General features: G+C 36.5%; 1 long non-coding RNA gene across 1 annotated transcript in view; it reads right to left on the reverse strand.

The window, feature by feature from the left end:
- Positions 1-24,279, reverse strand: part of LOC116566074 — a 58,393-nt gene extending 34,114 nt beyond the window's left edge. The window contains exons 1-2 of the long non-coding RNA XR_004275717.1: positions 23,516-24,279; positions 13,885-13,940 (exon numbers count right to left, since the gene is read on the reverse strand). This is a non-coding gene — a long non-coding RNA (uncharacterized LOC116566074). The remainder of the gene's footprint in view (positions 1-13,884; positions 13,941-23,515) is intronic.
- Between the last annotated feature and the right edge of the window lie 424 nt (positions 24,280-24,703).

Genomic DNA, 24,703 nt, shown 5'->3' on the forward strand with positions numbered 1-24,703 from the left:
GCCATCAATAGCTTGTAGGTTGAACTCCACAGTCTGATACAAAATCAGCCAAAGGAAATGCATAAGGCTATGAAATCAAAGCCAAAAGACCCTACCCAGCATTCTCTACAGTCATCTCTCCCCCAAAATGAAGGGAAAAGGGAAAAATGAAAGAATAATGAAAGTAATAATATTAACATTATAGAGAAAGCAAGACTGCTTCTCCAGAGGGTGCAAGACATAAGCCTTGGTGGATTCCATGTGGTGTTAAGCCTGCAGGTGCACAGAGTGCAAGAGTTGAGGCTTGGAATCCACTGCCTAGATTTCTCAGGATATATGAAAAAGCCTGGATGTTCAGGCAGAAGCCTGCTGCAGGGTTGGATCCCTCATGGAGAGCCTCTACTGGAGCAGTGAGGAGAAGAAATATAGGTTAAAGCCCTCACAGAGAATCTCTACTGGGGCACTACCTAGTGGAGCTGTGAGAAGAAAGTCATTGTCCTCCAGACTCATAAATGGTAGATCCACTGGCAGCTAGTACCCCTAATCTGGAAGAGCTGCAGGCACTCAACACCAGACCATGAGAGCAGCTGTGAGGACTAAACGCTGCAAAGACACAGGGGCGGAGCTGAGTAGGCTCTGAGAGCCTACCCTTTGCACCAGTATGTCCTTGATATGAGACATGGAGACAAAGGAGATTATTTTGAAGCTTTAAGATTTAATGACTGGCCTGCTGGGTTTTATACTTACACGGTGCCTGGGGACCCTTTCTTTTGGTCAATTTTTCCCTTTTGGAACTGGATTGTTTAGCCAATGCCTGTACCCCCGTTGTTTCTTGGAAAAATTAACTTTGTTTTATTATTATTATTTTACAGGCTCATAGGTAGAGGGGACTTGCCTTGTCTCAGATTAGACATGGAATTTTGGACTTCTGGGTTAATGCTAGAATTGGTTAAGACTTTGGAGGACTGTTAGAAGGGCATGATTGTATTTTGCAATGTGAGAAGAACATGAGATTTTGTGGGGGCCATGGGCAGAATGATCTAGTTTGGAACTGTTTCCCCATCCAAATCTTATGTTGAATTATGATCCCCAATGTTGAAGGTGGAGACTGGTGAGAGGTGACTGGATCATGGGGTGGAGTTGGCATGAAAGATTTAGCATCATCTCCTGGTCCTGTTCTCATGAAAGTGAGTGAGTTTACATTAGATCTGGTTATTTAAAAGTTTGTAGCACCTTCCCCTCTTTCTCTTTCTCCTTCTCTGGCTACGTGAAGTGCTGGATCCTCCTTCACCTTCTTACTATGAGTAAAGCTTTCCCGAGATTTCCCTGGAAACCAAGCAGACGCCAGTATCATGCTTCCTGTACAGCTGTGGAATAATGAGCCAATTAAACCACTTAAAAAGAATATTACACAGTTTTAGCTATTTCTTTGCAGCAGTGCTATAAAGGCTAACACTGAGACTATAAGGAACATACTAGAAAATTTACAAGAAATGGATAAACTGGAAATGCACAATCTTCCAAGCTTTAATCAGGAACCAATTGAAACACTGAACAGACTAATATCAAGTTTTGAAATTGAATTAGCAATAAAACCTACCAACCACAGAAAGCCCCAAAGCAGATGACTTTATAGTCAAATTCTAACAGATTTACAAAGAAGAGCTAGTACCAATTCTACTAGAACCATCTCAAAAAGTCAAGGAGAAAAGACTTCTCCCTAAATCATGCTATAAAACCAGCATCACCCTGATATCAAAAACTGGCAAGGACATAAATAAAAAAGAAAACTACAGGCAAATACCACTGAGGAACATAGACACAAGAATTCTCAACAATGTCATAGCAAACCAAATTCAACAATATATCAGAGAGTTAATCCACCATGATCAAGTAGGCTTAATTCCTAGAATGCAAGGTTGTTTCAACATATGGAAATCAATAAATGAGATTCACCAAATTAATGGAAGTTAACACACATACACACATAAAAAATATCATCTCAATGAACTTGAAAAAAAGCTTTCATAAAATTTAATATACATTCATTATAATAACTTTTAAGACGCTAGGCACTGAAGGAACATACCTCAAAATAACAAGAGCCATCTAGGACAAACCCACAGCCAACATCATGCTGAATGAGCAAAAGCTGGAAGCACTCCCCTTGAGAACTGCGACAAGACAAGAATGCCCACTCTCACCATTCCTATTCAACATAGCACTGAAAATGCTAGCCAGAGCACTAGTCAAGATAAAAAATAAAAGGCATTCAAATAGGAAAAGAAAAAGTCAAACTATCTCCCTTTGTTTATGATATGATTCTATTCTCAGAAAACCTTAATACTCTGCCAAAAGGTTGTTAAAACTGATCGGCAGTGTTAAGATTTCAGGAAACAAACTCAATGTACAAAAAAGATGTAGGTGATGGGGGGGAAGGCAGTAAATCACACTGCCACGTGTGTACCTATGCAACAATTTTGCATGTTCTTCACATGTACCCCAAAACCTAAAATGCAATAAAATAAATAAATGGGAAAAAAATAAGTAGCATTCTATACACCAATAATCTTCAAGCTGAGAGCCAAATCAAGAATGTTATCCCATTTACAATAGCCACAAAAATGACAAAATACATAGGAATACATTTAACTAAGGAGAACCACAAAACACTGCTAAAAGAAATCATAGATGACACAAACAAATGGAAAAACATTCCATCCTCATGGATTGGAAGAACCTGTATCATGAAAATGGCCATACTGCCCAGAGCAATCTACAAATTTAATGCTCTTCCTATTAAACTACCAACATCATTTGTCATAGAATTGGGAAAAAAATGTCAGAACTTGTATGGAACGAAAAAAAGAGCCTGAATAGTCAAAGCAATCCTAAGCAAAAAGAACAGACATGTGGACCAATGGAACAGAATAGAGAACCCAGAAATAAAGCCACACACCTACAGCCACCTAATCATTGACAAAGTCGACAAAAATAAGCAGTAAAGAAAGGAGTGTGTCAATACCTGATGCTGAGATAACTGGTGAGCCTTATGAAGAAGAATGAAACTGGATCCCTACCTTCTGCATATGCAAAAATTAACCCAAGATGGATTAAAGACTTAAATGTAAGACATCAAGCTATAAGAATCTTAGAAGAAAACCTAGGAAACACCATTCTAGACATCCACTTTGGAAAGAAATTTATGACTAGATCCTCAAAACAAATGGGAAAGAAATAAAAATTGACAATTGAGACCTAATTAAATGAAAGATCTTCTGTGCAGCAAAAGAAACTATCAACAGGGTAAGCAGACAACTTACAGAATGGGAGAAAACATTTACTGTGCATCCAAAAACAGATTTGATAGCCACAATCTGTAACCAATCCAAGCAATTCAACAAGCAAAAAGCAAATGACCCCATTAAAAATGGGCAAAGGATATGAACAGACACTTCTCAAAAAAAGGCATACAAGTGGTCAAACAAGCATGAAAAAAATCCTTCACATCAGTAATCATCAGAGAAATGAAAATCAGAACCACAATGAGATACCATCTCACATCAGTCAGAAGGGCTATAATTAGAAAGTCAAAAAACAAGATGCTGGAGAAAATTAAATGCTTATACACTGTTGGTGACCATGTAAATTAGTTCAGCCATGATGGAAAGCAGTTTGGAGATTTTTCAAAGAACTTAAATCAGAATTACCATTCAATCCAGCAATCCTATTGCTGAGTACATACTCAAAAGAAAACCAATTATTCTGCTAAAAAGACCCATGCACTTGCATGTTCATCATAGCACTATTCACAATAATAAAAAAGACATGGAATCAACTTAGAACACATCCATCAGTGTGGACTGGACAAAGCAAATGTGGCACATATACATCACAGTATGCTATGCAATCATAAAAAAGAATTAAATCATGTCTTTTGCAACAACATGCATACAGCTGGGGCCATTATCCTAAGCAAATCAACACAGTAACAAAAACCCAAATACCACATATTCTCACTTATATGTGGGAGCTAAACATTGGGTACTCATAGATATAAAGATGGCAACAATAGACACTGGAGACCACTAGAGGGGAAATGGAGGGAGAGGGGAAAATGTTGCTCAATACCTGGGCAATGGGATCAATTTGTACTCCAAATGTTACACAACATACCCAGGTAACAAACCTGCACATGTATCTCCTGAATCTAAAATAAAAGTTGAAAATCAGTAAGTTAATATGAAGAAACGAAGGCATTTAAAAAAAAAGATTTCAACCTTGATGTTATTTTTCTCCATGCATATTCCATAATTCCCTATTTGGAGGTAGATAACTCTGTCTGCTTTCATGAATTCTTCTCTCACAGTACCCCGTATGCTTTTTGCTTGTCCTTCTGTAACTCTGAGGTGCACAAGGAGAGGAGCCATATCTTACTTCTCCAATATCACTACTACCAAATTAGCTCAGTGCCTATAAAACAACAGGCACTCAGTTAATATGAGATAAACAAATGAATAACTAATTGACTAAAAATATAGATGGAAAGCAAAACAGAATTTTGATCAAATACACAATGTGATCTGGAAATTCTTGCCGTGGCAACACAGAGCTCAAGATTGATCCATTTCTTGAAAAATTTTACATTCTGTTGATGAGGGTATTGGGGAAAGGTTAATGCATCACAGCTCCGTTACTACCTAGACAAAGCACAATAAGCATTAATCATAATAGCTGACACAATGAAAGGCTTTCCAATCAGTGCTCCAAGTGTATTGTGTATATTCACTTACTTGGTCCTCACAACAACCTCTTACCATAGATACTAATACATTCATTTTACAGATAAGGAAAATGAGGCACAGATTGGTTAGTAAGCTTGCAAAAAGGCACATAGCAGAAAGTCAGGATTCGAATTCAAGAGACCTTAGCTAGTAATAAGACCCATTTCAATTGATACAAAGAGAACAGTTTTAGCATCAGGCAAATGGGAAATATGGGAAAATTATATCATGGTTTTGGTTAAAATTGTGCATCTTCCTCAATCAGGTTTAGAGTAAAAAATATATCTACCTGGTTTACTGCTAGTAAAGAACTATGAGAGGGAAAATTTTCTTCAAAATGGAAGAAACTGCAATTTCAAAGTATAATTTCCAGCTATAATTTAACCTTTATTTACCACTAAACAAATAAAATCAAAGAGTTTTAAAATTCTGAATGCTCTTTTTTGTTCCATAGGTAAAATATTGATACTTGTTAATATAGGAATTTAATATAAATGATTGCCTTGAAGAAAATTTTAAGAATAAAAGAAAATATGTTCAGATATGGCTCATGGATATCAAGCTCTGTACAATATTATGGAGAAAAAGTCATAAAAATTTGAGAATGGTAGGTGAAAGTTAAAAAAGAATAAAAACTGCAGGCTTTCTCATAGCCTTTACTATACTATTCATTGTGAACCTCCATATATAATAGGCAATGTTACCTAAGCTATTTAATCCATCAAATAATTTTAAGGGGGCTAAGGATTTTTATGCTACTGAATTTATTGGGGAATTATTGGTCTAGCAGATGGTAATATTCTTATTTTAATATACCTACAGTTCAGCCATTGGAAATTCATCATCTAGTTTTTACCAACTAAATATAGTACCATATAAAAATGCTACAAAACCATCCACTAATTGCTACGAACACTGATATCTGGAAAAGCTATTAAAACTGATTTATTACAACATCCCACCAAGGGTGAATGATAAAATGAAATTTAAGATTTAGTTCAATGTTCCCAGTTAAGGTTTCATTCAACTTAACCACGTAATAGTCTTATGCTGAAAGATTAAAAGTCCTAGAGTAAAATACCTCTCTGGGAAGAGATCATTACATAGTTTACAGAAATAGAACTACCTCACTAAGCTAATTATAAAGGGAAAAACCTAACGTAACACTATAATAAAACATGAATTTCTATTATTGTATTCCTTTAATTGAACTAAATACAATTAACAGTAACTTGGCATCCTGTAAGAAATTTTGCCAGGAAATTAACAATGAACTGAAGCCTATGTAAAGGACACATTTCAGGACTCCAGCAGTCCATAATTAATGAACATCTAGTAATCGTCCATAATTAGCCAACATCTATAGAATTCAAAACACATGCTGGACAAAAACATGAAAAATTCAAATGCAAATTGATCTTTCAATTTGATGCCTGTTCCTTCCACTTAACAGATGAATAAAGTGAGACTCAAAGAAGACAGGTGACTTACCAAGCAAGACCGCAAGGAAAGTCAAAATCTGAGTCAAAACTATTACGGTTATGACTCTGCTTTTGACTTTCATGTGACCTTGGTAAGTCTACATTTGGTTATGTTGAACCAATTGCAGTTTCTGATATTCACGGTTTTAATGTACAAAAGTTATATTTCAAATGAAAAAAGAAAATGGAAGAGACGAAAAAGAAAACTTCCCTACTGCTAGTCCAGGATCTTTAGTCACAGAATGCCAGACTTTTGCTGTCTACAACCACATTGCACTCAAAAGAAGGGGACTGAGGGTGGAAGGGTGAAGATAAATTTGGGGTTTTGAGTCTCAACTACTAAATAGAGATTTTACTTAAATATTTAAAATTGCCTCTAAGTATAGGGAAACTGAAAGAAATAAAGTATAAGACCTTTCTACTTCAAAAATAATAAGATAACCAGTAGAGCGAATGATTCACTGGAGAATGAATGTAATTAAATAACCGATGCGAATAATGCACCAGTTTGCAAACTTAAAAAACGAAAAATCTTCAAATTATTTTGAGTACAATCGGAGGGTTGGTAACAGTATTTCATGCTTCTTTTGAGTTTCCCTGCAAGGTTTCTTGGCTCCACCTAGTGTCAAACAATCAAAAAACACCATTACAGGGCAGAAATCAGCCTAACTGTACTGCTGGTTTCTCCTTTTCCTTAGAAAAGCATGCTATCACCTGTAGAATAATTAACCCCTTCTGCCAAACTAGAAGCTGTGAAAGCATTTAAATTTACTGTAAACTTCAAAGTTCATGACAACCTTCTATAGTAGGGCATGTCTACACACTCATATTCTGAAAAAAATGAATCAAAAATGAATAAATTGTATATTCAACCCAATAAATATTTTTCATTTCATTCCACAGACCTTATTGAGCACATCCTTTGTACCAGGCAATGTACAATGGACTAAGGATAGGAAATAAAACATAACATTATTGTGGAGAAGAGAAATAAGGAATCAAACAAAATGGAATATATTAGGTGCTTACTAACTGAAATGATTTTTAATAATAATGAGTGTCCAAGTGAAGAGTAAAGAGAAAAAGCATGGTTTGCAGAATAAACAATCTTGTGATAGCTTTTAAGCATGGAATGAGAGAGCCTTCCAAGACTTGAATATGGCAGGGGGAGCTGAGAGATGGCAATAGTTCAGAGGTAGGTTCTGAAGTCAGATGGGCCTAGGCCTGGCTCTGCTATTTCACTTCTCTGGGATTTGGTTTTCACATTTGTTAAATTGGTATAATAACAGTATCTCTCACATTGGGGAGTTGTAAGGATGAACAAAATTAATACACAGAATGCACTTAGAACAGTGCCTGTCACATTGTGAGTGCTCAACATTGCTGGTTGCATCTATTTTCACTGGACTTTAAATGCTGTGGACTGAAATGGGAGGCAGTCACCAATGACACACAAATTCTCACTTTGTCAACTAATGGAAACTGACACCCTTCTCTTTCCACATACATGTTCTATCTATAATGGAGCCAGCTCATTGATGCTCACGACCAGAAGTTTATTTTCTTTATCTAAGAACATGGTGGGAAAGTCTAGAGAACCAGCTGCCTCAGAAATGATCTCTTTCATTTTTCAGCCCTAGCATGAGAAGAATTTCTGCCAGAACTTCTCTATACACCTTAAAGTGACCAAGGGCTCAGTGGTTACTTGAGGCCAAGAGTCTCAGAGTGGAGAACTTTATGGTTCCCAGAGCCTCCTCTTTGCCAGGACAGAGGATGACTGACAGGGCAGACACAAAGTATGACGAAAGACCACAGCTCCAGAGGAATTATCTCTTGTATCTGCCAGACTTTATTTTCTGATGTTTCTTGCATCTTCTGGTACAGTCCTGTATTTTTTCCAACAGGAAACAAAGAAAGCACTGAAGGAAAAGGAGAAAAAGAAGAGAAAAACGAAGAAGAGAAAGAAAGACAGAAACTAATGTATATTGAGCGCTTATGTCCTAAGCATTTTATATGTATCAATCTGTTTAATCAACACAACAACGCTATGAGATAGCCCTATTATTATTTACTTCTTACAAATGAGAAAACTGAAACTGAGGCCCAAGGAAAGTAAACAACTTACCCAAAGTCACACAGCTGGTATGTTGAGCAGCATATCTCTAATACTTTTTAACTACCACCCTTACTGTTTTCCATGAACCTTCAATCCTCAAAGGCCCTCAGAATGATGGGCCACCCGATTAGGCTTGCCTTACTCATTATCCTTCCCATTCACCACCAGGATCTCCTGCCTAAATAACTGTTCTTCAAACTGGCTAAATTCAGCTAGGTAATAAAAACTATATATGTACGTGTGTGTATGTGTGTGTTTGAGCAAACTGATGTTAAAATGAAGATGAGTTCTAATTCAGCCAAACTCATGTGTACATGAACACACATACACACACCCGACCATACCCTACCTTAATACCTAATTCTCTCAGAAATATTTGACTTTTAAAAGATTTTCAATTCAAATTGTTCCTCGGCAAAATTTCTCAAAATTTCTCATAAAGCCAAATTTCTCAATATTTCTCCTAAAGTCCAAATTTCTCTTGAGAACACCTTACCTTATTTCTGCAGCCTTATCTTTACTACCCAAAGACACCCATAATTGTTTTTTCTATAAGGACTAAAGAAGGCAGACAAATTTAGGTTAAAGCCTCAGATTTTGAAAAAAATAGAATGGGTCAAAACTCAAGAGAATGATTATTTTTACACTAAGAATTTATTGTTTAACCCTAAGAATCTCTGGATATTACTTTTTCCAATAGACATGTATATGTTGTAAGAGTATCTTGGATCCCACCAAAGCTGGGCTATAAAAATAACAAATAAAAATGGAAATAAATATTGAGGATTATATAAAAACATAACAATATTTACAAAAGTTATTATAATGTAATCTGCTCAAAATCTCCTTTTGCAATTTGTGAGGTCACTTTCATACATCAACCAAACACACATCAAGATATATGTGTTGTGTGGATACCACTATGCACAATAGAAGGCAGTGACTAGGCAGGCAATGACTAATGGGCTTTCAAAACTAGTTTTTCATTCTTGATCTAATTAGACTCATCTAGTATACCACCTACGTTTTCTCATTTCTCACTTCTGTTGAAACAGCCTGAGTCACTATTTTGATTGAAAATTTACAATAGAAACACTCTCTGAAGACACTTGGCAAATGGAGTCACTGATACTTCTCTACCTAGACTTTCTTAAATAGAAATGCAATCTGCAGATGCCCAACAACTTGAGTTAGAGATGTTTTCATAGCCTCATTTTCTTACAAAGACAAAAGGAGAGTGTAGAGGTTTTCCCTTAGCGTTACACAAATGTTTTGAAAGCATGTACTATACAAGACATTATAGTAGACAACAAAATATACGAATGAGTAAAACATAATCTCTAATCTTAAGGACGTTGATGTCTACTTGAGGAAATAAAACTTATTAATTTTATTGAACATGTATTATGTTAAGGCAATGATACTGAGTGCTAATAAAATGTGGGCTACATTCCCTTGAGAAGCATGGTCTGGTGGAGAGAAATAAATTGACAGTTCAGCATAGTCAATGTTACAACAGAGTAATACACAAAGTAATATGTGTGTACAGTGAAGATGAGGATGTGGGAGAGAGGTCACCTGGGGGGTCGCCTAAGCTAAACATTAAAGGATGAGTGAGATAATTCAACGTTTGCAGAGTAAAGCAGTTAGGAATTAACTAGATTGTTTTTTAACGGAGAAAGACAATCCAGAAAGCAGAGGAGGTCCAAAAATGGAAGCTGAATGAAATAGCCAAATATATGAAAGGTAGCTTTTGGTAAAGGCTATTAGCAAAGCATTACAACGAACTAAAAGAGTTCAGAAAGAAGAGAAATTACTTCTGACTGGAAGGATTTGGGAAAGGTTTTCTTGAAATGTGGTATTTGAGAATGGATAAGATCATGTAAGCACAAACTAAGAGGATGAGGACAGCAACAGGAAGGAAATTTCAGTTTGCTTCCATCTTAGGAAAAGCATGGGTCTGCAAATTGCAACCACATCTTAGGCAGACTAAAAGACTCCCAAGCAGATATACCCACCTATTCTTTCTAGTGAATAAAAAAAATCAATAATAAAAGTTACTATTATTATTCTGCATGATGATTTATGGGATTCATTATATATATGTTTAATCTATCAACAGAAGTATAGATAGTTAGCAGCTACCTCTGGTGCCCTGCAGCACAACTCTTGAGATACCTCTGATTTCAGCTGAGCTGTAGTGGACAGCTCCATACAGACTCGGCTCAACCATATGCTGAGAGCATCTCATCAAAAGCCCTGGGAGTGTTCTTACTTTCTGCCTCAGAAACCTCACTGACACTGTGCTGGGCAGAACAGAAGTGTCCTAAAGCTGCTAGGCTTTAGGGGCTTAAAGAAGACAGAACAATATACAGTGTGATTTAAGAACTCAAAGAAGGTGGGAGTGTGAAGGAATCAGAGAGTTGGATAAGGTAAACTGTTGAGGTTCCCAAGAGGTTGGGAGGGGGTGGTCTAGCCCACCAATAACCACAGTAGCAACCTCAATAACACACTCTCATATTGGAGTTTTCTCCCTGCCTCCTCTGTTCACTTCTTGGGAAATCACTTCCCAACTAAACAACTTGCACAGAAGCCTTTGTTCCAAAGCTCTGCTTTCTGGGAAGCCAAACCAAAACAAAGTTTTTCATATTTTAATTACAGTATATACAAATCTGAAATTCTAGCTTTTGAGAAATTTTGAGCTAAAAACACTAGTGATATACATACACTTCTTTTGATACTGTTGGGCTAACCAAACAATTCACAAGTTAAATTGAAAAGTATCAAGCTAGATGAACAGCAGTTCTAATTTTGAAAAAGCAGTATTAATCAGATATAAAATATAAACCCAATTTTAAAACCATGCTATAATAACTATCAACATGTACTTCTGAAAATTTCAATTACCTGAGAGTTTTACAATTGTCAAGATGTTGTGCAAGCCTAATACGGTAAAAGAAGGAGAAATGCAAATCCTCATTAAGCTTGATTAATGCTCTGGTACTTATAAATACCACATTTTGGCACTCCTTAATACCTTTCTTAATAGTTCACTGGTAGGTAAGGCTTAGTCACACGTCAGGAGTAAGGTCTATGGAACTGTGCATTATTAACTGACAAGAATCTAGAGAACAAACTTTGATTTTTTATTAGTTCTCAGCCCACCAACTGAGGGCTTGAAAAATCTTTTCATTGCACAAAGATATCTGTTGTGATGGGAATTTATACCAATGGGATTTAAACTATTATAAGTTTTCACAAAAGGTATGTTAAAAGCCTACACTGAATTGCCTAGTTAAGAAGAAAAATAATTTATTAAATGGTAGAAAAATAAAGATTATTTTAAGAAATCTTTCTTATAAGCCAAGATTTGCCGAATTGAAACCGTCAGTAGCCAAAAATAATCTGAAGCAAAGGGGATTCCCCTGAGCACTGCTAAGCAAAACAAAAGTTTTCTCAAGGGAAATGTGAAGTATGTCAAAGTGTAGAATTGAGTCATAGGGCCATTGGCTTCTTATTAGAAGGGTTGAGTTTCTGCCATTTGATACTGAATGTCTGCATAAACCAGGCAACTTGCTAGACACAGGAAATAAAGCAGATATGTCCCTATTCTCATTGAGTATACATTTCTAGTGAGGACACAGACAATAAATGAAAAAATAGAACCACAAACCATGCTTAGAAATTATAATAGGAAGGAGAAGTATAAGGAGAGAGAATAAAGGAAGAGACCAAATTTAGATTAGGGTCAGAAATAATGTCTCTGATTAAGCAATATTTATGCTGATACCCCAAAAAAGAGGAGGAAAGAGCCAGTTGAAATAAAACAAGGAGTTTAAAAAAAAAAAAAAAAAAACTTGTGTCTAATGTCAAAATGTAGAAAAGACCTCAGTGAGTTCAAAAAGAGCTTTTTAAATGAATGGATAGGAATATAATGATCAAGGCAAGAGCGACCCAACATAAGGCCAGAGAAGTGAGTAGAGACTAGATTATATGGCTCCTTGAGGCTGAATTAAAATGTTTGAACTTTATGTTACATGCAGTGAGATCTTAGAAATCACCTTGTCGAAATTTACATTAAATGCAAAATATAGATGTCAACAGGTCCTTTGTCAACAAGCTGACCATGTTACTTCTTGAACCCATAATTATTGGGGAATTTACTCCTTAAAATAAAGCCAGTTTTGATGCTGCTTATCATAACTATTAGAAATTCTGCCAATACAAACTTTATTTTGTGTGATTTGCCTTGATCATATAGAACAGCTTTGCATTAAAGATCCAGGGCACATCAGTATATCAGAATTACAAAACTGTGAGATATGATTAGCTCCAAAGACTCAGCTGAGGATAGGTCAGAGTGGATTTGCAGGGCTCTGGGTGAGGCAGTGAGCTCTTTTGCCCAGAAGACCACTATAGCAAGGACCATGTCGAAGGCATGGGGTGAAGTGAGGGGAGTAGACGGGAGGTTTTAAAAATTGTTTAATATCTTCCAGATACTAGATACCATATGAGTTGTCCTCAGGTTTCATATCATCATCACAACCACTTTATGAACTAAGTTTAATCACCTCCATTTACAGATGAGGAAAGGGAAACAGAGAGATTATTAGGCCCTCTTCTCTAAGGACAGAAATGGAAAGAAGTCTTTCACTATCAGGATCTGAAAAAGACCTGCCCTCTTTCCACTGATGAAGATGCTACCTAATAAAATTCAAGCCCAAACAGAATAAAGAGGTCAAAAATTCCCTTTTCATGTAGACCTTTCTTTGTCTTATCTTAGTATTACCCTCAAAATGTCCACCCAAAGCAGACTATCAATATCTGTTAATTAGTTGATGAATTCACATGATTGTGGCCATTCTGCAGTCTTTAAAAGGAAACCTATTTGTGTCAATAAACAATAAGCTCATTAAAAACCACTCATAAAACAACTAGGCCAAGGGAATTTTGTCTGATAACAGTGAAAGTAGGGAGTGAGGATTTAGCTGCAGAGTCTGGAAAGAGCCTGTTTATCACCCAGGGCCACAGAGTTTTGTCTTCAGGCTTAAGACAAATCACTGTAAGTGTGAAGGTGTTCAGAAAAATAAGTTCTCCCGTTGCTGCTGTCCTGAAAGTTTCTTTAAGCTTGCCTTTGAAAGACACAGCCAATAAATGACCGCTAGATGTCCTCAAAGTAAAAAAAAAAAAAAAAAAAAAAAAAAATCATGGCAGGAACGTACTTCAGCACTTTTAGAAACTACATTGACTTATTTGTCTAGATTATGTGACTCTTGACCTCTAAGCGAGATAGAGGGATTTGGTAGTTAAACATGAACATCCGATCTCTATAAATGAATTAGAGTTCTGTAAAGGAAAGGGTATTTAGTAACTTCTCATTTTCATTTTAATTCGGATTTGTATTACTCTGTTTCAGGAAAGCAGGCCAAGGAGACTTTGAATGACCAATGGAAACATTATCCTCACCAACATTAACCAGTCACCTGAAGAGCACTTTGAGTGAGGAGCACCTGGGACCAGCTACTTATCAATTTAAAACGTACAAAATCTGGGCTCTGGCCATCTTTAACATCAAAACAGCTGAAAACAAAACAAAACAAACAAAAAACATGGAATAGTTGGCTTGCGATTTCCTGAAACACCAGCTGCAATGCCTTTGATTTTTTACTTATGACATTAGCGAATGAAAAAGCACCATTGAGGACGTATGTCCGCCAGTTAGTCTTTTAAATGAACTCAGACTTCTGTAGTCCCCATTGGTCTCCACAGGCTCAGAGGCCCGTTTCCTCCTCGCCCCTTACCTTCCTTTCATCTCTTTTTCTTTTCCAGTCCTTTTCCCATCTCCACTTCTTCGGTCTCTTCATTTTTTTCACTCTTTTAACAATATCTTAGTTCACCACTTTTATACACAAAAAGTCCTGATTATGATTTTTTACATACTCAACTGAAATAATAAGCACTTGCCGTGGTTTTCAACAGTAAGGAAAAGGAAGCAAAAAGAGGGGGGAAAGAAGAAGAAAGAAGAGGAGGAATGAGAAAAAGATTAGAAAACAGGCAATTCTATCTGTACTTGTTCGAAACTTGAGAAGAAAAATTAGGTTACAGAGAGACAGGGGTTAGGGGTAAGATCTACAGAAAGCTGTTTTCCTTCATTTTCTCTGCCTCCTGGAGCACTGGCCTCCTATATCATGTGTTAGGAATTTCTAATCTTACCACAGTCAGATGACTCATGCCCACTGACTGAGTCTTTAGACTTCTACAAAACACCTGAAAAGATAACTTTTAATTGAGAAAACAATCTCTCACTCCAGGGTATGCTTTCAAGGTAGGTAGGGGAATTTTCAGCATTTGTTTCCATTTTGTTCACAGAAAACTCATAGGCCTTAATCTTAATTTCAGACATAGTTGTGTCTGACAGCCAGAGACTATTTTCAAATCAAAGGATAAACTGGCATGAACTGAGACTTGCTGCTGCCTTGGAATAAAGACTGAAATGAGTCAAAGTTGTCTTATTTGGGACCACAAAGCAGTGGGGCTATTGTGAGGGGAAACCTTGGCTCCTTGCAGAAGTTAGCTCATCAAACTATCCTTTCCCCTCACTCCACTAACTCCCTGTTGCCCTTTGGGGATGTGTTGTTTTCTTTATCTCCCTCAAGTCTAAAATGATCTTTCTTGCTAAATTCTCTGCATACAAGTCACACACACACAAAAAAAGAGAGAGAGGGAGAGAGAAATGTGGGGTCCACAGCATCTAATTCAAAGCGTGTTAACAAAACTCATAGAAATAATCATATAGCAGCACACCCCTTCTTTTTGCATAAAAAGAGAAAAAGAATCAAGGAAGCATTTTCTGAAAGTGTACATAGAACCCTGGACACAGAAGTAAACCATACATACAAACAAGTAACTGCCTATCCAACTTTAGTTTCCAAGATAAAAACTCACATTAAGTGAGCGCTTAGAATTTACTGAACCTGTGCTAGCGGTTCTATAAGAATTAGTTCTAAAACTCCAAACAGCTGTGTATACAATCTTTATATCTACTATCAGAAAAGCTAATACTTAGAGAAGTTTGAATTTTCCTTGCAATAAACAGCAGTTTCTTCTGACATAACTTGAACAAGGCCCTGTGCATGCCTGAGAGCCTGAGAGACCTGAGAATTAGGAAAAACTGAACTTGAAATTAAGAAGTGAAATTAGAGCTTTTATTATTTCTTGGATCTTCAGAAACTGTAATTCCCAATATGTCTCAGTATATATAGAGAAAGTAAACACACTCTGTGATCATCCCTGTTTTTTCTCTTTTTTTAAGAAGATTATCCCTATTCTGTTCCAGTAAACTCCATTTCCCATGGAATGAAGTCTTCCCAAAGCATCCATTAGCACAGGGCTAGTGGGCAGAGCCTCAAGGTTTGACCAAGAATGGTCTAGTCTGAAGTCTGAACTCCTATTTCTTCTTCAAGACCAACTTGCCACTCCTGGTGCCCTTTACTCTGCTGCCACTGAGACCAATTTCTAAGCACAGAAAGGCTGAAACTTTTAAAAATTGGAGTACTCTTGTATGAATGGAGGAGAGGAACGATGAAATGCCAATAGAATGAAGGAAAACTGACTCCCAAAGCCAACTCCCTTTCAAAAGTAACTTGTCTGCAGCACTATATCCCATTCCTGAGATAGTCCCTGAGATTATTTATTTCAGTGCTACTTAAAGTGTAGTCCAAGGACCTACAAATCACAAATTGTTTATTAGCAGTCAGCATTGAGATAAGAACAAAAATTGAGTGTGTGTAGAAACCTTGGATATTGCCACATCATCCAAGCAAAAGATTTTGCATTTCCAAAAATATCTGTGTGCCATAGATTGGAAAGTAAAACAATTCGGCCTTCATGACTAACAGCTTATAAAGCACTAGTTTGCTACATTAGGGTCTTGATAGGTGTCTCCAGGTTTCCCTTATAAGTACTGAGAATTACTCAATAAAATTCAAGCTTGTTGCCTTCCTTTCCAAGTAGAACATAAGTTTTTCCAGGGTGGGACTTTGTTTTGTTCACGGTTTCATCTCCACTTCCTAGAATCATGCTTAATGCTTAAAGAATATTTGTTGAATGACTGAAATATACTCATCCACCTCAGTGGGAATTGCCCAACTCTTGTCCGGAAGTTTCCCAGGACCACATTGAAAGCTCAGAGAACATAGGACTCAGGTGTTGGCCCATCCTTTGCCTCCAGCCTGTGTACTTACCTTCCTGCCATCTACAGCCTCCTTACCCAGCCCCATCCTGCATCTCCCCAGAAGGAGAGGCAGGAATTATTCTCTGCTTATTTTTCCAGATAAGCTTCAAAACAATTTGGTCACATCTCCTCAAAGAGGTCCATTCAGATTTTGATTGATATTACTTTAAATAAACATATCATCTTTTCTTTGAAAAGAAACATATCCTAATAACATTGGGCATTCTCAATCATAGGCATGATATGTCTGTATTTTCTTATACTCATTTATTTATAACTCACAATAAAATTTTATAGTTTTTCATATAGTTCCCATACATGTATTGTTAAGCAATTTCCGGGCTGCTTTATTTTTACGGTTGCTTTATTTTTACAGGGCTCTTTCCATGCCTTTTCCTTTTCTTTTCTGTCAACTTTTATGTCCCAGGGTACATGTACAGGATGTGTAAGTCTGTTAACATTGGTAAACATGTACCATGGTGGTTTGCTGCATAGATCAACCCATCACCTAGGTATTAAGCTAGCTAGTCTTTCTTGTGCTCTCCCTCCTCCCACCCCCTCCCATCCTCCAAAAGGCCCACTGTGTGTTGTTCTCCTCTCTGTGTCCATGTATGCTCATCAGTCAGCTCCTAGTTATAAGTGAGAACACACAGTATTCAGTTTTCGGTTCCTGTGTTAGTTTGCTGATGACAATGGCTACCAGTACCATCCATGTCCCTGCAAAGAACATGATCTCATTCCTTTTGATGGCAGCATAATATTTCATGGTATATATGTACAACATATTCTTTATCAAGCCTATCATTGATAGGCATTTGGGTTGATTTCACACCTTTGCTATTGTGAATAGTGCTGCAATGAATCTACTCTTGCATGTATCTTTATAATAGAATGATTTATAATTCCTTTGGATATCTACCCAGCAATGGGACTGCTGGGTTAATGGTATTTGGTCAGTAGTCTATGTGTCTATTCTGTTCCATGGGTCTATGTGTCAAATGGTATTTGACCCAGCAATCCCCATTACTGGGTATACACCCAAGGAGTATACCTCTATGTCTTCAAGGAATCACTACACTGTCTTCCACAATGCTTGAACTTATTCACATTCTCACTAACAGTATAAAAGCATTCCTTTTTCTCCACAACCTCACCAGAATTTTTTGTTTCTTGACTTTTTAATAAGTGCCATTCTGACTGGCATGAGATGGTATCTGATTGTGGTTTTGATTTGCATTTTTCTAATGATCAGTGATATTGAGCTTTTTTTCCATATGTTTGTTGGCCACATGGATGTCTTATTTTGAGAAATGTCTGTTCATGTCCTCCGCTCACTTTTTAATGGGGTTATTTGTGGGTTTTTTTCTTCTAAATTTAAGTTCCTTGTAGACTCTGGATATTAGACCTTTGTCAGATGGATAGATTGCAATTTTATTCCCATTTTGTAGGCTGTCTGTTCATTCTGATGATAGTTTATTTTGCTGTGCAGAAGCTCTTTAATTATATTCTATTTGTTAAATTTTGCTTTTGTTACTATTGCTTTTGGCACTTTCATCATGAAATCTTTGCCCGTTCCTGTGTCCCGAATGGTATTGCCTAGATTTTCTTCTAGAGTTTTTATAGTTTGGGATTTCATGTTTAAGTCTTTAATCCATCTTGAGTTAATTTTTGTATAAGGTGTAAGTAAAGAGTCCAGTTTTAATTTTCTGCATATCGCTACAGAGTTATCACAGCACCATTTATTAAATAGGAAATCCTTTCCCCATTGGCTGTTTTTGTCAGATTTGTCAAAGATCATATGACTGTAGGTGTGCAGTCTTATTTCTGAGTTCTCTGTTCTGTTCTATTGGTCTATGTGTCTGTTTTTGTACCAGTACCATATCCTTTTGGTTACTGTAGCTTTGTAGTATAAAGTTGGATAATATGATTCCCCCAAGCTTTCTTCTTTTTGCTTAGAATTGTTGTGAATATACAGGCTCTTTTGGGGTGCCGTATGAATTTTTAAATAGTTTCATCTAATTCTGTGAAGAATGTCAATAATAATTTAATGAGAATAGCACTGAATCTATAAATTACTTTGGGCAGTATGGCTACTTTCATGATATTGATTCTCCCTATCTATGCACATAGAATTTTTTTCCATTTGTTTGTGCCTTCTCTGATTTCTTGGAGCAGTGGTTTGTAGTTCTCCTTGAAGAGGTCCTTCATTTCCATTGTTAGCTCTATTATCAGGTATTTTATTCTCTTTGTAGCAATTGTGAGTGAAGTTCAATCAAGATTTGGCTCTCTCCTTCTCTATTGTTAGCCTACAAGGAATTGTAGCAAATTTTGCACATTGATTTTGTATTCTGAGACCACTGAAGTTGCTTATCAGCTTAAGAAGCTTTTGGGCTGAGACTATGGGGTTTTCTAGATACAGGATCAGGTCATCTGCAAACAAAGATAATTTGACTTCCTTTCTTCCTATTTGAATACCATTTATTTCATTCTCTTGCCTGACTGCCCTGGCCAAAACGTATGATGCTATGTTGAATAGGAGTGGTGAGACAGGACATCCTTGTCTTGTGCCATTTTTCAAAGAGAATGCTTCCAGCTTTTGCCAAGTCAGTATGATATTGGCTGTGGGTTTGTCATAGATGGCTCTTAGCATTTTGAGGTATGTTCCTTCAATACCTGGTTTATCGAGCGTTTTTAATATGAAATAGTGTTGAATTTTGTCAAAAGCCTTTGCTGAGTGTATTGAGATAGTCATGTGGTTATTGTCTTTCATTCTGTTTCTGCAATAAATTACATTTATTGATTTGTCTATATTTAACCAATCTTGCATCTCAGAGTTGAAGCCAACTTGCTCATAGGGTATAAACTTTTTGATGTGCTGTTGTACTCAGTTGGTTACCAGTATTTTCTTGAGGATTTTTGCATTAGTGTTCATCAGGGATATTGGCTTGAAGGTTTCATTTTTTGCTGTATCTCTGCCAAGTTTTGGTATCAGGATGATGCTGGCCTCATAAAATGAGTTAGGGAGGAGTCCCTCCTTTTCAATCTTTTGAAATCGTTTCAGTAAAAATCATATCTCTTCTTTTTACATGTGGTAGAATTTAGCTTTGAATCATCTGGTACTGGGCTTTTTTTGGTTTAGGCTATATATTGCTGCCTCAATTTCAGAATTTGTTATTGGTTTATTCAGGGATTCAGTTTCTTCCTGGTTGAGTCTTGGAAGGTGTATGTGTCCAGAAATTTATCCATTTCTTTTAGATTTTCTAGTTTATTGAATAGAGTTGTTTAAAGTATTCTCTGATGTTTGGTTGTATTTCTGTCGTTGTCAGTGGTAATATCCCCCTTATCATTTCTGATTGTGTTTATTTTAATGTTTTATCTTTTCTTCTTTATTAGCCTAGCTAGCGGTCTCTTTTATTAATTTTTTTCAAAAAACTATCTTCTGAATCCATTGATTTTCTGAAGGGTTTTTGTGTCTCTGTCTCCTTCAGTTCCACTCTGATCTTTGTTATTTCTTGTCTTCTGCTAGCTTTGGCATTTGTTTGCTCTTGGTTCTCTGTTCTTTTAGTTGTAATGTTGCAGTGTCAACTTGAGAACTTTCTAACTTTGTAATGTAGGCGTTTAGTCCTATAAATTTCCCTCTTACACTACCTTAGCTGTGCCCTAGATATTTTGGTACATTATGTCTTTGTTCTCATTACTTTCAAAAAACTTCTTGATTTCTGGCTTAATTTAATTATTCACCCAAAAGTCATTCAGGAACAGATTATTCAATTTCCATACAATTGTATGGTTTTGAGTGAATTTCTTTTTTTTTTAATTTTAATAATATATTTTACTTAACCCAGTGTGTCCAGTATATTACAGTTTCAACATGCAAACTATATACAATTATTAATGACATAATTTACATTCTTTCAGAATATTATGTCTTTGAAATCTAGCATGTATTTTATGCTTACAGCACATCTCAATTTGGAATAGCTATTTTTCTTTCTTAAAGGATGGGATCTTGTTCTGTTGCCCAGGCTAGTGTGCAGTGGCACAATTATAGCTCATTGCAGTTTGAGTGAATTTCTGAATCTTGAATTCTAATTTGATTATGCTGTGGTCTGGGAGACTGTTTGGTATGGTTTCAGTTATTTTGCACTTGCTGAAGAGAGTTTTACTTCTGATTATGTGATCAATATTAGAGTAAATGCTATGCGGTAATGAGAAGAATGTATATTATGTTGCTTTTGGGTGGAGAGTTCTATAGATATTTATCAGATCCAGTGATCCAAAGCTAAGTTTAAGTCTTGAATATCTTTGTTAGTTTTCTGTCTCAACAATCTGTCTAGTATTGTTAGTGGGGTGTTAAAGTCTTCGACTATTACTTTGTGGGAGACTAAGTCTCTGAATATCTCTATGAACTTGTTTTATGAATCTGGGTGCTCCTATATTGTGTATATATATATTTAGAATACTTAACTCATCTCGTTGAATTGAACCCTTTACCATTAGGTATGTCCTTCTTTGTCTTTTTGATCTTTGTTGATTTAAAATCTGTCTTGTCAGAAACTACAATTGTGACCCCTGCTTTTTTCTGATTTCTATTTGCTTGGTAAATTTTACCCCATCACTGTGTTTTGAGCCTATATGTGTCTTTGCACATGAGATGAGTCTCTTGAAGACAGCATAGTGATGAGTCTTGACTCTTTATCCAGCTTGCCATTCTGTGTCCTTTAATTGGGGCATTTAGCCCATTTACATTTAAAGTTAATATTGTTGTTTTGTGTTACTTTGATTCTGTTATCATGATGCTTGCTTGTTATTTTGCAGACTTGTTTTTGAGATTGCTTCATAGTGTCACTGGTCTTTGTACTTCAGTGTGTTTTTGTAGTGGTTGGTAATGTTCTTTACTTTCCACATTTTGTGCTTCCCTCAGGAGCTCTTGCAAGGCAGGCCTGGTGGTGATGGATTCCCTCAGGATTTTCTTGTCTGAAAATAATCTTATTTCTCCTTTGCTAAGTTTGGCCAGGTAAGAAATTCTGGGTTTGGAATTCTTTTCTTTAAGAATGTTGAATCTCTTCTGGCTTGTAGGATTTCCACTGAGAGAGGTACACTGTTAGTCAAAAGGTTCCTGTAGGAGGTGTCTGAAGACCCCTATTGAGAGGTCTCACCCAGACAAGTGGAATGGAATCAGGAACCCACTTAAAGAAACAGTCCATTTGCCCCTTTGCAGAGCAGGTACGCTGCTCAGACCACCTGGCCTCTCCAGAGTCAGCAGCCTGGAAAAAGCAAGTTGGCTGAACCACAGAGACAGCTAAGCTGCCCCTTCCACTAGGGATTTCATCCCAGGGAGAAATCAGTTCATATAACCCTGGCTGGAGTTGCTGAAATTTGGCAGTGAGGAGAGATGGATCAGGATCCCTCTTATAGAAGCAGACTGGGGCTGGGTGCAGTAGCTCACACCTGTAATCCCAGCACTTTGGGAGGCCAAGGCAAGCAGATCACGAGGTCAGGAGTTTGAAAGCAGTCTGGCCAACATGGTGAAACCCCATCTCTACTAAAAATACAAAAATTGGCCAGGCATGATGGCTCACACCCGTAATCCCAGCACTCCATTGTCTCAGGCCCTCTTCAGCCTACTGTTGCTGGCCAGCTATAATTCCAAGCCAATGGTTCTTAACTTGTGAGGTGACATGGGAATGGGGCCTGCAGAACAATGCTAACTGAATTCAGCCCCCTTCCTAGGGGAATGCACAGGATTCCTTGCCAGAATTCCTAGAGCTACAGTATACCAAACTCCTGGGTTTCCCTGTGTGCCCACGTGAGTAAGCAGCCACTCTGCTGAGATTCCACACAACTCTGTGCTTCATACCCAAGGCTCTCATGTGAGAATCTGGATACCTCGGTTGAAAGTACAGAATTTACTTGCCATTTTGTGAGAGCTGCAGATTATGCTGCTTCTAATCACCCATCTTGGTTCCTTCCTGCCCTTTTATTTTCTAATTGCTGCTATAGAAGAATGAAATCAACTTGCAAATGTTTATTTTTTATTCATTTGATTCAGCTAATTCTAAAAATTTTTTATTTGAATAATTTGGGCATAATATCACATTATCAACAACTAAAATTGTATATTCTTCTGTTTTCTTCCTCTAGGTGTCCCTCTTTCTAAGTTCTGTTTCTTACTGCAATCAGCAGAGTGAATTCTTAAACACACCATTGTTAAGGAAGATTCTGAGGATGCAATAGACTATCTAAAGAACAAAATCATGAAAGTGCCAATCTCACTCCGGGATGTTGCAAATGCCATACTTAAAGTTCTTAATATTTATATCGTGGATAGACAAAAAGATAAATAATCATTGTCAATACCTTATAAGCCAAGAGAAAAGACAAGAAAATGAAGTAATAAATTTAAACAAAATGGATGAAGAGAATTGATAATAAAAATTGATTCATCACCACAAATATCTTAAGAAGTGCTAGTGTACGTCACTAGATTCTTAGTGTCACTGGATCTCCTTTATAAAGCCTAAGAATCAAAAGACACTTGTAAAGAGATACTTTTCATCAGCCAACAGAATATTTTCTGAAGCTTTTGAACCCTATAGACCCTAAAATAAACTAAATATTATGTATTACCTAGTATTTATATTATAACCTAATATTAATATTAAATAACATTATTTAATATTAAATAATGTTATTTAATATTAATACTAGGTTGATAGAAACACAATTGCAGGTTTTGCCATTGATAATCATAGTAATTTCTGAATTTAGGTGTCAATGCTATATTTGAAATGAAACATAAAAGTGACTGGCCACTATGCACATATTTTTTAAAATGATTGATGGGTTTCTTAAGCTCAAGCAATTCCGTCACAGAGTACTTGGCCGTTCTTGATAAGAGTCAGAGCTATTCCCCACCTACCTGATACAAGAAGGAACCCAGTGAAGATTTCTTCAGTTGTATTTGAAGAGACCTACTGCGAGAGCTGCCTTTCCTCTCTTGCCTGGATGAAAGGGTTGGCATGGTCTTATAGATACAGAGATACAGAACCTGTGGAAACAATCCCATTTTCACATCTCTGCTATAAGCATGCACTTAACCCTGACTAGAGTGTGAGCAAATGTAATCTGTAACTTGTCTTTATTAAGCCTTTACTCAGTGAAGAATAATTCTCCCTTAAGAATTTTGAAATTATAAGCTTCTGATCAAGAAGGTTGTGGGGTGGGAGTTTTCATTTCTATATCTGAAAGTCCTGGAACCCTGAATTCAATGTAATAAACTGAATGTCCTTTTAGGTTGATAACACCCTAGGATCTTGTCAAAAAGAAACACAAATCCTTTCTGGAACTTAGGGTATCCTTATCATCGTCTTTTTCATAGTAAAAGAAAAAATTATCATCAGTCAAATATGAGGCATCAGAATTTGTTAAAAATAAGGATGTGAGAAAAAATAAATAGAATTTCAGTTATAAATAGATAACAATAAATACATAATCTAAATACCAGATTATAATGAAACAAAGAAGTGGTAAACTAAGAGCAAGATCTGAATAAATTATACTTACTAGTTCACAGAGTAGAAAAGCATTGGGAATGATATGTTTAAAGACAACGGGGATAGAATGAAAAAAGTCTAATAATTGTACAATTAGAGTTCCAGAAAGAGAAAATAGAGAAAATGAGATTGTGTTGGTTATCTATTGCCATGCAACAAATTACTCCAAAATTTAGCTGTTTAAAACAAGCTTAAGTTGTTTCTCATGGTTTCAGAGTGCAAAGAATCTAGAAGCAGCTCACCTGAGTAGTTGTAATGCAGGCTCTCCTATGAGGTTGTCATGCTGTCAGCCAATGATACAGTTATCTAGAACTTGACTAGTTCAATTCGCCAGGATCATATACAAATTATAAATTTGTATATACATATCAACATAGCCTCATAATAGATAAAGAAAAAAATTAAGAAAGCTGCCAGGAAAAATTGATAAAATCCACAATTTTTAAGCAGAATTTTAACATACTTTCTACATAATGAGTAGATAAAGCAAACACAAATTAGGAATAAAGAATATTTGAACAGCTTAATTAATAACTTATCTAATGGGCACAAAT

The sequence above is a fragment of the Sapajus apella genome, unplaced genomic scaffold (assembly GCF_009761245.1).
Source record: "Sapajus apella isolate SASKATOON/1434 unplaced genomic scaffold, GSC_monkey_1.0 scaffold42, whole genome shotgun sequence".
NCBI classification, from domain to species: domain Eukaryota; kingdom Metazoa; phylum Chordata; class Mammalia; order Primates; family Cebidae; genus Sapajus; species Sapajus apella.